This window comes from Hypanus sabinus, chromosome 21, assembly GCF_030144855.1.
Source record: "Hypanus sabinus isolate sHypSab1 chromosome 21, sHypSab1.hap1, whole genome shotgun sequence".
Classification (NCBI taxonomy): domain Eukaryota; kingdom Metazoa; phylum Chordata; class Chondrichthyes; order Myliobatiformes; family Dasyatidae; genus Hypanus; species Hypanus sabinus.
In genome coordinates, this window is record NC_082726.1 from 68,665,418 (window position 1) to 68,683,599 (window position 18,182).

An 18,182-nucleotide genomic window follows, 5' to 3' on the forward strand; every position below is an offset into this window, starting at 1 on the left:
TCCCTGTACCCTGTGACCAACCCCACAGACACTGCCCAGCTCCCCGTACTCTGTCACCAACCCCACAGACACAGCCCAGCTCCCTGTACTGTGTGACCAACCCCACAGACACTGCACAGCTCTCTGTACTCTGTGACCAACCCCACAGACACTGCCCAGCTCTCTGTACTGTGTGACCAACCCCACAGACACTGCCCAGCTCCCTGTACTCTGTGACCAACCCCACAGACAATGCCCAGCTCCCTGTACTGTGTGACCAACCCCACAGACACTGCCTAGCTCTCTGTACTGTGTGACCATCCCCACAGACACTGCCCAGCTGCCTGTACTCTGTGACCAACCAAACAGACACTGCCCAGCTCTCTGTACTCTGTGACCAACCCCACAGACACAGCCTAGCTCCCTGTACTCTGTGACCAAACCCACAGACACTGCCCAGCTCCCTGTAATCTGTGACCAACCCGACAGACACTGACCAGCTCCCTGTAATCTGTGACCAACCCCACAGACACTGCCCAGCTCCCTGTACTCTGTAACCAACCCGGAACTGCCCAGCTCCCTCTAATCTGTGACCAACCCCACAGACACTGCCCAGCTCCCTGTACTCTGTGACCAACTCCGCAGACACTGCCCAACTCTCTGTACTCTGTGACCAACCCCGCAGACACTGCCCAGCTCCCTGTACACTGTGACTAACCACACAGACACGGCCCAGCTCCCTGTACCCTGTGACCAACCCCACAGACACTGCCCAGCTCCCTGTACGCTGTCACCAACCCCACAGACACAGCCCAGCTCCCTGTACTCTGTGACCAACCCCACAGACACTGCCCAGCTCTCTGTACTCTGTGACCAACCCCACAGACACCGCCCAGCTCCCTGTACTGTGTGACCAACCCCACAGACACTGCTCAGCTCCCTGTACTCTGTGACCAACCCCACAGACACTGCCCAGCTCTCTGTACTCTGTGACCAACCCCACAGACACTGCCCAGATCCCTGTACTCTGTGACCAACCCCACAGACACAGCCTAGCTCCCTGTACTCTGTGACCAACCCGACAGACTTTGCCCAACTCCCAGTAATCTGTGACCAACACGACAGACACTGACCAGCTCACTGTACTCTGTGACCAACCTCACAGACACTGCCCAGCTCCCTGTACTCTGTGACCAACCCCGCAGACACTGCCCAGCTCCCTGTACTCTGTAACCAACCCGGAACTGCCCAGCTAGCTCTAATCTGTGACCAACCCCACAGACACTGCCCAGCTCTCTGTACTCTGTGACCAACCCCAGAGACACTGCCCAGATCCCTGTACACTTTGATCAACCCCACAGACACTGCCCAGCTCTCTGTTCTCTGTGACCAACTCCGCAGACACTGCCCAGCTCCCTGTACACTGTGACTAACCACACAGACACTGCCCAGCTCCCTGTACCCTGTGACCAACCCCACAGACACTGCCCAGCTCCCTGTACTCTGTCACCAACCCCACAGACACAGCCCAGCTCCCTGCACTGTGTGACCAACCCCACAGACACTGCACAGCTCTCTGTACTCTGTGACCAACCCCACAGACACTGCCCAGCTCTCTGTACTGTGTGACCAACCCCACAGACACTGCCCAGCTCCCTGTACTCTGTGACCAACCCCACAGACACTGCCCAGCTCCCTGTACTGTGTGACCAACCCCACAGACACTGCCTAGCTCTCTGTACTGTGTGACCAACCCCACAGACACTGCCCAGCTCCCTGTACTCTGTGACCAACCAAACAGACACTGCCCAGCTCTCTATACTCTGTGACCAACCCCACAGACACTGCCCAGCTCCCTGTACTCTGTGACCAAACCCGCATACACTGCCCAGCTCCCTGTACTCTGTGACCAACCCCACAGACACTGACCAGCTCCCTGCAATCTGTGACCAACCACACAGACACTGCCCAGCTCTCTGTACTCTGTGAAAAACCCCACAGACACTGCCAGGCTCTCTGTACTGTGTGACCAACCCCACAGACACTGCCCAGCTCCCTGTACTCTGTGACCATCCCCACAGACACTGCCCAGCTCTCTGTACTGTGTGACCAACCCCACAGACACTGCCCAGATCCCTGTACTCTGTGACCAACCCCAGACACAGCCCAGCTCCCTGTACTCTGTGACCAACCCGACAGACACTGCCCAGCTCCCTGTACTCTGTGACCAACCCGACAGACACTGCCCAGATCCCTGTACTCTGTGACCAACCCCAGACACAGCCCAGCTCCCTGTCCTCTGTGACCAACCCGACAGACACTGCCCAGCCCCCTGTACTCTGTGACCAACCCGACAGACACTGACCAGCTCCCTGTACTCTGTGACCAACTCCGCAGACACTGCCCAGCTCTCTGTACTCTGTGACCTACCCCGCAGACACAGCCCAGCTCCCTGTACACTGTGACTAACCACACAGACACTGCCCAGCTCCCTGTACACTGTGACCAACCCCACAGACACTGCCCAGCTTCCTGTACTCTGTGACCAACCCCACAGACACTGCCCAGCTCCCTGTACTGTGTGACCAACCCCACAGACACTGCCCAGCTCCCTGTACTCTGTGACCAACCCGACAGACTTTGCCCAACTCCCAGTAATCTGTGACCAACACGACAGACACTGACCAGCTCACTGTACTCTGTGACCAACCTCACAGACACTGCCCAGCTCACTGTACTCTGTGACCAACCCCGCAGACACTGCCCAGCTCCCTGTACTCTGTAACCAACCCGGAACTGCCCAGCTCCCTCTAATCTGTGACCAACCCCACAGACACTGCCCAGCTCCCTGTACTCTGTGACCAACCCCACAGACACTGCCCAGATCCCTGTACACTTTGATCAACCCCACAGACACTGCCCAGCTCTCTGTTCTCTGTGACCAACTCCGCAGACACTGCCCAGCTCGCTGTACACTGTGACTAACCACACAGACACTGCCCAGCTCCCTGTACTCTGTGACCAACCCAACAGACACTGCCCAGCTCCCTGTACTCTGTGACCAACCCCAGAGACACTGACCAGCTCCCTGCAATCTGTGACCAACCACACAGACACTGCCCAGCTCTCTGTACTGTGTGACCAACCCCACAGACACTGCCCAGCTCCCTGTACTCTGTGACCATCCCCACAGACACTGCCCAGCTCTCTGTACTGTGTGACCAACCCCACAGACACTGCCCAGATCCCTGTACTCTGTGACCAACCCCAGACACAGCCCAGCTCCCTGTCCTCTGTGACCAACCCGACAGACACTGCCCAGCTCCCTGTACTCTGTGACCAACCCGACAGACACTGACCAGCTCCCTGTACTCTGTGACCAACTCCGCAGACACTGCCCAGCTCTCTGTACTCTGTGACCTACCCCGCAGACACAGCCCAGCTCCCTGTACACTGTGACTAACCACACAGACACTGCCCAGCTCCCTGTACACTGTGACCAACCCCACAGACACTGCCCAGCTCCCTGTACTCTGTGACCAACCCCACAGACACTGCCCAGCTCCCTGTACTGTGTGACCAACCCCACAGACACTGCCCAGCTCCCTGTACTCTGTGACCAACCCCACAGGCACTGCCCAGCTCTGTACTCTGTGACCAACCCCACAGACACTGCCCAGCTCCCTGTACTGTGTGACCAACCCCACAGACACTGCCCAGCTCTCTGTACTCTGTGACCAACCCCACAGACACTGCCCAGATCCCTGTACTCTGTGACCAACCCCACAGACACAGCCTAGCTCCCTGTACTCTGTGACCAACCCGACAGACTTTGCCCAACTCCCAGTAATCTGTGACCAACACGACAGACACTGACCAGCTCACTGTACTCTGTGACCAACCTCACAGACACTGCCCAGCTCCCTGTACTCTGTGACCAACCCCGCAGACACTGCCCAGCTCCCTGTACTCTGTAACCAACCCGGAACTGCCCAGCTCCCTCTAATCTGTGACCAACCCCACAGACACTGCCCAGCTCTCTGTACTCTGTGACCAACCCCAGAGACACTGCCCAGATCCCTGTACACTTTGATCAACCCCACAGACACTGCCCAGCTCTCTGTTCTCTGTGACCAACTCCGCAGACACTGCCCAGCTCCCTGTACACTGTGACTAACCACACAGACACTGCCCAGCTCCCTGTACCCTGTGACCAACCCCACAGACACTGCCCAGCTCCCTGTACTCTGTCACCAACCCCACAGACACAGCCCAGCTCCCTGCACTGTGTGACCAACCCCACAGACACTGCACAGCTCTCTGTACTCTGTGACCAACCCCACAGACACTGCCCAGCTCTCTGTACTGTGTGACCAACCCCACAGACACTGCCCAGCTCCCTGTACTCTGTGACCAACCCCACAGACACTGCCCAGCTCCCTGTACTGTGTGACCAACCCCACAGACACTGCCTAGCTCTCTGTACTGTGTGACCAACCCCACAGACACTGCCCAGCTCCCTGTACTCTGTGACCAACCAAACAGACACTGCCCAGCTCTCTATACTCTGTGACCAACCCCACAGACACTGCCCAGCTCCCTGTACTCTGTGACCAAACCCGCATACACTGCCCAGCTCCCTGTACTCTGTGACCAACCCCACAGACACTGACCAGCTCCCTGCAATCTGTGACCAACCACACAGACACTGCCCAGCTCTCTGTACTCTGTGAAAAACCCCACAGACACTGCCAGGCTCTCTGTACTGTGTGACCAACCCCACAGACACTGCCCAGCTCCCTGTACTCTGTGACCATCCCCACAGACACTGCCCAGCTCTCTGTACTGTGTGACCAACCCCACAGACACTGCCCAGATCCCTGTACTCTGTGACCAACCCCAGACACAGCCCAGCTCCCTGTACTCTGTGACCAACCCGACAGACACTGCCCAGCTCCCTGTACTCTGTGACCAACCCGACAGACACTGCCCAGATCCCTGTACTCTGTGACCAACCCCAGACACAGCCCAGCTCCCTGTCCTCTGTGACCAACCCGACAGACACTGCCCAGCTCCCTGTACTCTGTGACCAACCCGACAGACACTGACCAGCTCCCTGTACTCTGTGACCAACTCCGCAGACACTGCCCAGCTCTCTGTACTCTGTGACCTACCCCGCAGACACAGCCCAGCTCCCTGTACACTGTGACTAACCACACAGACACTGCCCAGCTCCCTGTACACTGTGACCAACCCCACAGACACTGCCCAGCTTCCTGTACTCTGTGACCAACCCCACAGACACTGCCCAGCTCCCTGTACTGTGTGACCAACCCCACAGACACTGCCCAGCTCCCTGTACTCTGTGACCAACCCGACAGACTTTGCCCAACTCCCAGTAATCTGTGACCAACACGACAGACACTGACCAGCTCACTGTACTCTGTGACCAACCTCACAGACACTGCCCAGCTCCCTGTACTCTGTGACCAACCCCGCAGACACTGCCCAGCTCCCTGTACTCTGTAACCAACCCGGAACTGCCCAGCTCCCTCTAATCTGTGACCAACCCCACAGACACTGCCCAGCTCCCTGTACTCTGTGACCAACCCCACAGACACTGCCCAGATCCCTGTACACTTTGATCAACCCCACAGACACTGCCCAGCTCTCTGTTCTCTGTGACCAACTCCGCAGACACTGCCCAGCTCGCTGTACACTGTGACTAACCACACAGACACTGCCCAGCTCCCTGTACTCTGTGACCAACCCAACAGACACTGCCCAGCTCCCTGTACTCTGTGACCAACCCCAGAGACACTGACCAGCTCCCTGCAATCTGTGACCAACCACACAGACACTGCCCAGCTCTCTGTACTGTGTGACCAACCCCACAGACACTGCCCAGCTCCCTGTACTCTGTGACCATCCCCACAGACACTGCCCAGCTCTCTGTACTGTGTGACCAACCCCACAGACACTGCCCAGATCCCTGTACTCTGTGACCAACCCCAGACACAGCCCAGCTCCCTGTCCTCTGTGACCAACCCGACAGACACTGCCCAGCTCCCTGTACTCTGTGACCAACCCGACAGACACTGACCAGCTCCCTGTACTCTGTGACCAACTCCGCAGACACTGCCCAGCTCTCTGTACTCTGTGACCTACCCCGCAGACACAGCCCAGCTCCCTGTACACTGTGACTAACCACACAGACACTGCCCAGCTCCCTGTACACTGTGACCAACCCCACAGACACTGCCCAGCTCCCTGTACTCTGTGACCAACCCCACAGACACTGCCCAGCTCCCTGTACTGTGTGACCAACCCCACAGACACTGCCCAGCTCCCTGTACTCTGTGACCAACCCCACAGGCACTGCCCAGCTCTGTACTCTGTGACCAACCCCACAGACAATGTCCAGCTCCCTGTACTCTGTGACCAACCCGACAGACTTTGCTCAACTCCCAGTAATCTGTGACCAACACGACAGACACTGACCAGCTCACTGTACTCTGTGACCAACCTCACAGACACTGCCCAGCTCCCTGTACTCTGTGACCAACCCCGCAGACACTGCCCAGCTCCGTGTACTCTGTAACCAACCCGGAACTGCCCAGCTCCCTCTAATCTGTGACCAACCCCACAGACACTGCCCAGCTCCCTGTACTCTGTGACCAACCCCACAGTCACTGCCCAGATCCCTGTACACTTTGATCAACCCCACAGACACTGCCCAGCTCTCTGTTCTCTGTGACCAACTCCGCAGACACTGCCCAGCTCCCTGTACACTGTGACTAACCACACAGACACTGCCCAGCTCCCTGTACCCTGTGACCAACCCCACAGACACTGCCCAGCTCCCTGTACTCTGTCACCAACCCCACAGACACAGCCCAGCTCCCTGCACTGTGTGACCAACCACACAGACACTGCACAGCTCTCTGTACTCTGTGACCAACCCCACAGACACTGCCCAGCTCTCTGTACTGTGTGACCAACCCCACAGACACTGCCCAGCTCCCTGTACTCTGTGACCAACCCCACAGACACTGCCCAGCTCCCTGTACTGTGTGACCAACCCCACAGACACTGCCTAGCTCTCTGTACTGTGTGACCAACCCCACAGACACTACCCAGCTCCCTGTACTCTGTGACCAACCAAACAGACACTGCCCAGCTCTCTATACTCTGTGACCAACCCCACAGACACTGCCCAGCTCCCTGTACTCTGTGACCAAACCCGCATACACTGCCCAGCTCCCTGTACTCTGTGACCAACCCCACAGACACTGACCAGCTCCCTGCAATCTGTGACCAACCACACAGACACTGCCCAGCTCTCTGTACTCTGTGAAAAACCCCACAGACACTGCCAGGCTCTCTGAACTGTGTGACCAACCCCACAGACACTCCCCAGCTCCCTGTACTCTGTGACCATCCCCACAGACACTGCCCAGCTCTCTGTACTGTGTGACCAACCCCACAGACACTGCCCAGATCCCTGTACTCTGTGACCAACCCCAGACACAGCCCAGCTCCCTGTCCTCTGTGACCAACCCGACAGACACTGCCCAGCTCCCTGTACTCTGTGACCAACCCCGCAGACACTGCCCAGCTCCCTGTACTCTGTAACCAACCCGGAACTGCCCAGCTCCCTCTAATCTGTGACCAACCCCACAGACACTGCCCAGCTCCCTGTACTCTGTGACCAACCCCACAGACACTGCCCAGATCCCTGTACACTTTGATCAACCCCACAGACACTGCCCAGCTCTCTGTTCTCTGTGACCAACTCCGCAGACACTGCCCAGCTCGCTGTACACTGTGACTAACCACACAGACACTGCCCAGCTCCCTGTACTCTGTGACCAACCCAACAGACACTGCCCAGCTCCCTGTACTCTGTGACCAACCCCAGAGACACTGACCAGCTCCCTGCAATCTGTGACCAACCACACAGACACTGCCCAGCTCTCTGTACTGTGTGACCAACCCCACAGACACTGCCCAGCTCCCTGTACTCTGTGACCATCCCCACAGACACTGCCCAGCTCTCTGTACTGTGTGACCAACCCCACAGACACTGCCCAGATCCCTGTACTCTGTGACCAACCCCAGACACAGCCCAGCTCCCTGTCCTCTGTGACCAACCCGACAGACACTGCCCAGCTCCCTGTACTCTGTGACCAACCCGACAGACACTGACCAGCTCCCTGTACTCTGTGACCAACTCCGCAGACACTGCCCAGCTCTCTGTACTCTGTGACCTACCCCGCAGACACAGCCCAGCTCCCTGTACACTGTGACTAACCACACAGACACTGCCCAGCTCCCTGTACACTGTGACCAACCCCACAGACACTGCCCAGCTCCCTGTACTCTGTGACCAACCCCACAGACACTGCCCAGCTCCCTGTACTGTGTGACCAACCCCACAGACACTGCCCAGCTCCCTGTACTCTGTGACCAACCCCACAGGCACTGCCCAGCTCTGTACTCTGTGACCAACCCCACAGACAATGTCCAGCTCCCTGTACTCTGTGACCAACCCGACAGACTTTGCTCAACTCCCAGTAATCTGTGACCAACACGACAGACACTGACCAGCTCACTGTACTCTGTGACCAACCTCACAGACACTGCCCAGCTCCCTGTACTCTGTGACCAACCCCGCAGACACTGCCCAGCTCCGTGTACTCTGTAACCAACCCGGAACTGCCCAGCTCCCTCTAATCTGTGACCAACCCCACAGACACTGCCCAGCTCCCTGTACTCTGTGACCAACCCCACAGTCACTGCCCAGATCCCTGTACACTTTGATCAACCCCACAGACACCGCCCAGCTCTCTGTTCTCTGTGACCAACTCCGCAGACACTGCCCAGCTCCCTGTACACTGTGACTAACCACACAGACACTGCCCAGCTCCCTGTACCCTGTGACCAACCCCACAGACACTGCCCAGCTCCCTGTACTCTGTCACCAACCCCACAGACACAGCCCAGCTCCCTGCACTGTGTGACCAATCCCACAGACACTGCACAGCTCTCTGTACTCTGTGACCAACCCCACGGACACTGCCCAGCTCTCTGTACTGTGTGACCAACCCCACAGACACTGCCCAGCTCCCTGTACTCTGTGACCAACCCCACAGACACTGCCCAGCTCCCTGTACTGTGTGACCAACCCCACAGACACTGCCTAGCTCTCTGTACTGTGTGACCAACCCCACAGACACTGCCCAGCTCCCTGTACTCTGTGACCAACCAAACAGACACTGCCCAGCTCTCTATACTCTGTGACCAACCCCACAGACACTGCCCAGCTCCCTGTACTCTGTGACCAAACCCGCATACACTGCCCAGCTCCCTGTACTCTGTGACCAACCCCACAGACACTGACCAGCTCCCTGCAATCTGTGACCAACCACACAGACACTGCCCAGCTCTCTGTACTCTGTGAAAAACCCCACAGACACTGCCAGGCTCTCTGTACTGTGTGACCAACCCCACAGACACTGCCCAGCTCCCTGTACTCTGTGACCATCCCCACAGACACTGCCCAGCTCTCTGTACTGTGTGACCAACCCCACAGACACTGCCCAGATCCCTGTACTCTGTGACCAACCCCAGACACAGCCCAGCTCCCTGTCCTCTGTGACCAACCCGACAGACACTGCCCAGCTCCCTGTACTCTGTGACCAACCCGACAGACACTGACCAGCTCCCTGTACTCTGTGACCAACTCCGCAGACACTGCCCAGCTCTCTGTACTCTGTGACCTACCCCGCAGACACAGCCCAGCTCCCTGTACACTGTGACTAACCACACAGACACTGCCCAGCTCCCTGTACACTGTGACCAACCCCACAGACACTGCCCAGCTCCCTGTACTCTGTGACCAACCCCACAGACACTGCCCAGCTCCCTGTACTGTGTGACCAACCCCACAGACACTGCCCAGCTCCCTGTACTCTGTGACCAACCCCACAGGCACTGCCCAGCTCTGTACTCTGTGACCAACCCCACAGACAATGTCCAGCTCCCTGTACTCTGTGACCAACCCGACAGACTTTGCTCAACTCCCAGTAATCTGTGACCAACACGACAGACACTGACCAGCTCACTGTACTCTGTGACCAACACGACAGACACTGACCAGCTCACTGTACTCTGTGACCAACCTCACAGACACTGCCCAGCTCCCTGTACTCTGTGACCAACCCCGCAGACACTGCCCAGCTCCGTGTACTCTGTAACCAACCCGGAACTGCCCAGCTCCCTCTAATCTGTGACCAACCCCACAGACACTGCCCAGCTCCCTGTACTCTGTGACCAACCCCACAGTCACTGCCCAGATCCCTGTACACTTTGATCAACCCCACAGACACTGCCCAGCTCTCTGTTCTCTGTGACCAACTCCGCAGACACTGCCCAGCTCCCTGTACACTGTGACTAACCACACAGACACTGCCCAGCTCCCTGTACCCTGTGACCAACCCCACAGACACTGCCCAGCTCCCTGTAATCTGTCACCAACCCCACAGACACAGCCCAGCTGCCTGCACTGTGTGACCAACCCCACAGACACTGCACAGCTCTCTGTACTCTGTGACCAACCCCACAGACACTGCCCAGCTCTCTGTACTGTGTGACCAACCCCACAGACACTGCCCAGCTCCCTGTACTCTGTGACCAACCCCACAGACACTGCCCAGCTCCCTGTACTGTGTGACCAACCCCACAGACACTGCCTAGCTCTCTGTACTGTGTGACCAACCCCACAGACACTGCCCAGCTCCCTGTACTCTGTGACCAACCAAACAGACACTGCCCAGCTCTCTATACTCTGTGACCAACCCCACAGACACTGCCCAGCTCCCTGTACTCTGTGACCAAACCCGCATACACTGCCCAGCTCCCTGTACTCTGTGACCAACCCCACAGACACTGACCAGCTCCCTGCAATCTGTGACCAACCACACAGACACTGCCCAGCTCTCTGTACTCTGTGAAAAACCCCACAGACACTGCCAGGCTCTCTGTACTGTGTGACCAACCCCACAGACACTCCCCAGCTCCCTGTACTCTGTGACCATCCCCACAGACACTGCCCAGCTCTCTGTACTGTGTGACCAACCCCACAGACACTGCCCAGATCCCTGTACTCTGTGACCAACCCCAGACACAGCCCAGCTCCCTGTCCTCTGTGACCAACCCGACAGACACTGCCCAGCTCCCTGTACTCTGTGACCAACCCGACAGACACTGACCAGCTCCCTGTACTCTGTGACCAACTCCGCAGACACTGCCCAGCTCTCTGTACTCTGTGACCTACCCTGCAGACACTGCCCAGCTCCCTGTACACTGTGGCTAACCACACAGACACTGCCCAGCTCCCTGTACCCTGTGACCAACCCCCAGACACTGCCCAGCTCCCTGTACTCTGTGACCAACCCAACAGACACTGCCCAGCTCCCTGTACTCTGTGACCAACCCCAGAGACACTGACCAGCTCCCTGCAATCTGTGACCAACCCGACAGACACTGCCCAGCTCCCTGTACTCTGTGACCAACCCGACAGACACTGACCAGCTCCCTGTACTCTGTGACCAACTCCGCAGACACTGCCCAGCTCTCTGTACTCTGTGACCTACCCCGCAGACACAGCCCAGCTCCCTGTACACTGTGACTAACCACACAGACACTGCCCAGCTCCCTGTACACAGTGACCAACCCCACAGACACTGCCCAGCTCCCTGTACTCTGTGACCAACCTCACAGACACTGCCCAGCTCCCTGTACTGTGTGACCAACCCCACAGACACTGCCCAGCTCTGTACTCTGTGACCAACCCCACAGACAATGTCCAGCTCCCTGTATTCTGTGACCAACCCGACAGACTTTGCCCAACTCCCAGTAATCTGTGACCAACACGACAAACACTGACCAGCTCACTGTACTCTGTGACCAACCTCACAGACACTGCCCAGCTCCCTGTACTCTGTGACCAACCCCGCAGACACTGCCCAGCTCCCTGTACTCTGTAACCAACCCGGAACTGCCCAGCTCCCTCTAATCTGTGACCAACCCCACAGACACTGCCCAGCTCCCTGTACTCTGTGACCAACCCCACAGACACTGCCCAGATCCCTGTACACTTTGATCAACCCCACAGACACTGCCCAGCTCTCTGTTCTCTGTGACCAACCCCACAGACACTGCCCAGCTCTCTGTACTGTGTGACCAACCCCACAGACACTGCCCAGCTCCCTGTACTCTGTGACCAACCCCACAGACACTGCCCAGCTCCCTGTACTGTGTGACCAACCCCACAGACACTGCCTAGCTCTCTGTACTGTGTGACCAACCCCACAGACACTGCCCAGCTCCCTGTACTCTGTGACCAACCAAACAGACACTGCCCAGCTCTATATACTCTGTGACCAACCCCACAGACACTGCCCAGCTCTCTGTACTGTGTGACCAACCCCACAGACACTGCCCAGCTCCCTGTACTCTGTGACCAACCCCACAGACACTGCCCAGCCTTCTGTACTGTGTGACCAACCCCACAGACACTGCCCAGATCCCTGTACTCTGTGACCAACCCCACAGACACAGCCTAGCTCCCTGTACTCTGTGACCAAACCCACAGACACTGCCCAGCTCCCTGTAATCTGTGACCAACCCCACAGACACTGCCCAGCTCCCTGTACTCTGTAACCAACCCGGAACTGCCCAGCTCCCTCTAATCTGTGACCAACCCCACAGACACTGCCCAGCTCCCTGTACTCTGTGACCAACCCCACAGACACTGCCCAGATCCCTGTACACTTTCATCAGCCCCACAGACACTGCCCAGCTCTCTGTTCTCTGTGACCAACCCCACAGACACTGCCCAGCTCCCTGTACTCGGTCACTAACCCCACAGACACTGCCCAGCTCTCTGTACTGTGTGACCAACCCCACAGACACTGCCCAGCTCCTTGTACTCTGTGACCAACCCCACAGGCACTGCCCAGCTCCCTGTACTGTGTGACCAACCCCACAGACACTGCCTAGCTCTCTGTACTGTGTGACCAACCCCACAGACACTGCCCAGCTCCCTGTACTCTGTGACCAACCCCACAGACACTGCCCAGCTCTCTGCACTGTGTGACCAACCCCACAGACACTGTCCAGCTCCCTGTACTCTGTGACCAACACCACAGACACTGCCCAGCTCTCTGCACTGTGTGACCAACCCCACAGACACTGCCCAGCTCCCTGTACTCTGTGACCAACCCCACAGACACTGCCCAGCTCTCTGTACTCTGTGACCAACCCTGCAGACACAGCCCAGCTCCCTGTACACTGTGAGTAACCACACAGACACTGCCCAGCTCCCTGTACTCTGTCACCAACCCCACAGACACTGCCCAGCTCCCTGTACACTGTGACCAACCCCACAGACACTGCCCAGCTCCCTGTACTCTGTGACCAAACCCGACAGACACTGCCCAGCTCCCTGTACTCTGTGACCAACCCAACAGACACTGCCCAGCTCCCTGTACTCTGTGACCAAACCCGCATACACTGCCCAGCTCCCTGTACTCTGTGACCAACCCCACAGACACTGACCAGCTCCCTGCAATCTGTGACCAACCACACAGACACTGCCCAGCTCTCTGTACTCTGTGACCAACCCCACAGACACTGCCAGGCTCTCTGTACTGTGTGACCAACCCCACAGACACTGCCCAGCTCCCTGTACTCTGTGACCATCCCCACAGACACTGCCCAGCTCTCTGTACTGTGTGACCAACCCCACAGACACTGCCCAGCTCCCTGTACTCTGTGACCAACCCCACAGACACTGCCCAGCTCCCTGTACTCTCTGACCAACCCAACAGACACTGCCCAGCTCCCTGTACTCTGTGACCAAACCCGCATACACTGCCCAGCTCCCTGTACTCTGTGACCAACCCCACAGACACTGACCAGCTCCCTGCAATCTCTGACCAACCCCACAGGCACTGCCCAGCTCCCTGTACTCTGTGACCATCCACACAGACACTGCCCAGCTCTCTGTACTGTGTGACCAACCCCACAGACACTGCCCAGATCCCTGTACTCTGTGACCAACCCCACAGACACTGCCCAGCTCCCTGTACTCTGTGACCAACCCAAAAGACACTGCCCAGCTCCCTGTACTCTGTGACCATCCACACAGACACTGCCCAGCTCTCTGTACTGTGTGACCAACCCCACAGACACTGCCCAGATCCCTGTACTCTGTGACCAACCACACAGACACTGCCCAGCTCTCTGTACTCTGTGACCAACCCCACAGACACTGCCAGGCTCTCTGTACTGTGTGACCAACCCCACAGACACTGCCCAGCTCCCTGTACTCTGTGACCATCCCCACAGACACTGCCCAGCTCTCTGTACTGTGTGACCAACCCCACAGACACTGCCCAGCTCCCTGTACTCTGTGACCAACCCCACAGACACTGCCCAGCTCCCTGTACTCTCTGACCAACCCAACAGACACTGCCCAGCTCCCTGTACTCTGTGACCAAACCCGCATACACTGCCCAGCTCCCTGTACTCTGTGACCAACCCCACAGACACTGACCAGCTCCCTGCAATCTCTGACCAACCCCACAGGCACTGCCCAGCTCCCTGTACTCTGTGACCAACCCCACAGACACTGCCCAGCTCCCTGTACTCTGTGACCAACCCAAAAGACACTGCCCAGCTCCCTGTACTCTGTGACCAAACCCGCATACACTGCCCAGCTCCCTGTACTCTGTGACCAACCCCACAGACACTGACCAGCTCCCTGCAATCTGTGACCAACCACACAGACACTGCCCAGCTCTCTGTACTCTGTGACCAACCCCACAGACACTGCCAGGCTCTCTGTACAGTGTGACCAACCCCACAGGCACTGCCCAGCTCCCTGTACTCTGTGACCATCCACACAGACACTGCCCAGCTCTCTGTACTGTGTGACCAACCCCACAGACACTGCCCAGCTCCCTGTACTCTGTGACCAACCCCACAGACACTGCACAGCTCTCTGTACTGTGTGACCAACCCCACAGACACTGACCAGCTCCCTGCAATCTGTGACCAACCCCACAGACACTGCCTAGCTCTCTGTACTGTGTGACCAACTCCGCAGACACTGCCCAGCTCTCTGTACTCTGTGACCAACCCCGCAGACACTGCCCAGCTCCCTGTACACTGTGACTAACCACACAGACACTGCCCAGCTCCCTGTACCCTGTGACCAACCCCACAGACACTGCCCAGCTCCCTGTACTCTGTGACCAACCCCACAGACACTGCCCAGCTCCCTGTACTCTGTGACCAACCCCACAGACACTGCCCAGCTCCCTGTACTGTGTGACCAACCCCACAGACAGTGCCTAGCTCTCTGTACTGTGTGACCAACCCCACAGACACTGCCCAGCTCCCTGTTCTCTGTGACCAACCCCACAGACACTGCCCAGCTCTCTGTACTGTGTGACCAACCCCACAGACACTGCCCAGATCCCTGTACTCTGTGACCAACCCCACAGACACTGCCCAGCTCTCTGTACTGTGTGACCAACCCCACAGACACTGCCCAGCTCCCTGTACACTGTGACCAACCCCACAGACACTGCCCAGCTCTCTGTACTCTATGACCAAACCCGACAGACACTGCCCAGCTCCCTGTACTCTGTGACCAACCCCACAGACACTGCCCAGCTCCCTGTACTCTGTGACCAACCCAAAAGACACTGCCCAGCTCCCTGTACTCTGTGACCAAACCCGCATACACTGCCCAGCTCCCTGTATTCTGTGACCAACCCCATAGACACTGACCAGCTCCCTGCAATCTGTGACCAACCACACAGACACTGCCCAGCTCTCTGTACTCTGTGACCAACCCCACAGACACTGCCAGGCTCTCTGTACTGTGTGACCAACCCCACAGGCACTGCCCAGCTCCCTGTACTCTGTGACCATCCACACAGACACTGCCCAGCTCTCTGTACTGTGTGACCAACCCCACAGACACTGCCCAGCTCCCTATACTCTGTGACCAACCCCACAGACACTGCCCAGATCCCTGTACACTTTGATCAACCCCACAGACACTGCCCAGCTCCCTGTACTCTGTGACCAACCCCACAGACACTGCCCAGCTCCCTGTACTGTGTGACCAACCCCACAGACACTGCCTAGCTCTCTGTACTGTGTGACCAACCCCACAGACACTGCCCAGCTCCCTGTACTCTGTGACCAACCCCACAGACACTGCCCAGCTCTCTGTAATGTGTGACCAACCCCACAGACACTGCCCAGCTCCCTGTACTCTGTGACCAACCCCACAGACACTGCCCAGCTCTCTGTACTGTGTGACCAACCCCACAGACACTGCCCAGATCCCTGTACTCTGTGACTAACCCCACAGACACAGCCCAGCTCCCTGTACTCTGTGACTAACCCGACAGACACTGCCCAGCTCCCTGTACTCTGTGACCAACCCGACAGACACTGACCAGCTCCTTGTACGCTGTGACCAACTCCGCAGACACTGCCCAGCTCTCTGTACTCTGTGACCAACCCTGCAGACACAGCCCAGCTCCCTGTACACTCTGAGTAACCACACAGACACTGCCCAGCTCCCTGTACTCTGTGACCAACCCCACAGACACTGCCCAGCTCCCTGTACACTGTGACCAACCCCACAGACACTGCCCAGCTCCCTGTACTCTGTGACCAAACCCGACAGACAATGCCCAGCTCCCTGTACTCTGTGACCAACCCAACAGACACTGCCCAGCTCCCTGTACTCTGTGACCAAACCCGCATACACTGCCCAGCTCCCTGTACTCTGTGACCAACCCCACAGACACTGACCAGCTCCCTGCAATCTGTGACCAACCACACAGACACTGCCCAGCTCTCTGTACTCTGTGACCAACCCCACAGACACTGCCAGGCTCTCTATACTGTGTGACCAACCCCACAGACACTGCCCAGCTCCCTGTACTCTGTGACCATCCCCACAGACACTGCCCAGCTCTCTGTACTGTGTGACCAACCCCACAGACACTGCCCAGATCCCTGTTCTCTGTGACCAACCCCAGACACAGCCCAGCTCCCTGTACTCTGTGACCAATCCGACAGACACTGCCCAGCTCCCTGTACCCTGTGACCAACCCCACAGACACTGCCCAGCTCCCTGTAATCTGTGACCAACCCGACAGACACTGACGAGCTCCCTGTAATCTGTGACCAACCCCACAGACACTGCCCAGCTCCCTGAACTCTGTAACCAACCCGGAACTGCCCAGCTCCCTCTAATCTGTGACCAACCCCACAGACACTGCCCAGCTCCCTGTACTCTGTGACCAACTCCGCAGACACTGCCCAGCTCTCTGTACTCTGTGACCAACCCCGCAGACACTGCCCAGCTCCCTGTACACTGTGACTAACCACACAGACACTGCCCAGCTCCCTGTACCCTGAGACCAACCCCACAGACACTGCCCAGCTCCCTGTACACTGTGACTAACCACACAGACACTGCCCAGCTCCCTGTACCCTGTGACCAACCCCCAGACACTGCCCAGCTCCCTGTACTCTGTGACCAACCCAACAGACACTGCCCAGCTCCCTGTACTCTGTGACCAACCCCAGAGACACTGACCAGCTCCCTGCAATCTGTGACCAACCCGACAGACACTGCCCAGCTCCCTGTACTCTGTGACCAACCCGACAGACACTGACCAGCTCCCTGTACTCTGTGACCAACTCCGCAGACACTGCCCAGCTCTCTGTACTCTGTGACCTACCCCGCAGACACAGCCCAGCTCCCTGTACACTGTGACTAACCACACAGACACTGCCCAGCTCCCTGTACACAGTGACCAACCCCACAGACACTGCCCAGCTCCCTGTACTCTGTGACCAACCTCACAGACACTGCCCAGCTCCCTGTACTGTGTGACCAACCCCACAGACACTGCCCAGCTCTGTACTCTGTGACCAACCCCACAGACAATGTCCAGCTCCCTGTATTCTGTGACCAACCCGACAGACTTTGCCCAACTCCCAGTAATCTGTGACCAACACGACAAACACTGACCAGCTCACTGTACTCTGTGACCAACCTCACAGACACTGCCCAGCTCCCTGTACTCTGTGACCAACCC